We start from the raw sequence: 1310 nt of genomic DNA on the forward strand, positions 1-1310 counted from the left end.
CAAGCCGGGGTACCTGAGTGTATGCTTGAATAGACTCCGAGGAGGAGGGAATGAGCACTCTTCCAGATGGAGGCAGAGACAAGAAGCTGAACTGCAGGGGTTGAATTAGTTGCATGTGTGGGAGGCAGTAACGAAGTTGCCTGATTTGGTAATCTCATCTGTGATGTGGGCATTAGTAACTTGCTCAAGGTCAAACAACTTGGAATTGATGGTTTCAGGATTTGTGCTGAAGTCTTTCTGACTTGAGAGCTCAGGGTTTCCTCTACGCCATGCTCCCTCCTCCCCAGATCATTTCCCGTCATTATCACACCACCTCTAAACTTGCCACTGCTTTGTTCCTTCCCTCTGAGGCCAGATGAAATACTATCTGTCGTGGACGTCTTCTTTGCAGAACTTAACTTTCAATTATATTTTTCCTCTTTCCAGCTCTCCACTGTGGCTTGAATCCACGGGGTATTGATCACTCTGCCCGTGCTGAAGGTATTAAACTACAGATTGAAGGTGAAGGTGTTGAATCTCAATCCATTAAAAACAAAAGTTTTCAGAAGGTGCCTGACCAAAAAGGAACCCCCAAGCGTCTGCCAACGGAAGCTGAGACCGCTAAGGTAGGTAGGAATCCACTGAATTCTGGAGATTGGGAAGCTGCAGCTTTGATATTTTGTTGTCCAGCCACAGGGAACGGATGGTACTTTCACTACTTACTGGTGTATCTTCAATTAAATGAGCACGGACTGCTTCAGGGTTCTGGGCAACAATGAAAATGTTGACTGCATCCCCTTTGGAGTGAAACTCGAACACGTTTGTGGTCCATGCCCTGTCATGAGTATGGTATAGAACGGGCTATTGAGAAGGATGCCCTGGACTTAAAGGGGAAAGATGTGTTTGCCAGGTTCGCATTTATCATAATATGTACTTAGGCATGTGATGTGACTATGGGGCCTCAGATCCTTCTCCTGTGGGATGGGTGCGATTAAAAACTCCCTCCACCATGGGTTGAGCAGATGAAATAATACCATGCATTGGAAGGATTGTGTAAAAGGCCCAGTGCTGCGTGTGCCTGAGGGTCTTTGGCTGATGAACACTGTTAATTAATCACTGATGTTTTATTTATTGTATACATGTATTCCAGGTACTGTTTTAAGGACTCTTGATATATTGGCTTACTATGTCCCTGTAACAATTCTGTGAGGTAGACAATCATAAACAGAACTCTGATGAAAGATAGGATTATCCTACTTTGTTTTAGAATGCTGCTGCTTTTAAGTTTTTAGTCTTAGATGTAAATACATAACATACACTGGTAAGATGGA

At 43.9% G+C, this 1310-nt stretch overlaps 1 protein-coding gene across 1 annotated transcript in view; it reads right to left on the reverse strand.

Moving 5' to 3' along the window:
* Positions 1 to 1310, reverse strand: part of SAMD12 (sterile alpha motif domain containing 12) — a 375957-nt gene that overhangs the window by 342793 nt on the left and 31854 nt on the right. The window lies entirely within an intron of this gene.

Source organism: Suricata suricatta, chromosome 15 (genome assembly GCF_006229205.1).
Source record: "Suricata suricatta isolate VVHF042 chromosome 15, meerkat_22Aug2017_6uvM2_HiC, whole genome shotgun sequence".
NCBI lineage: Eukaryota > Metazoa > Chordata > Mammalia > Carnivora > Herpestidae > Suricata > Suricata suricatta.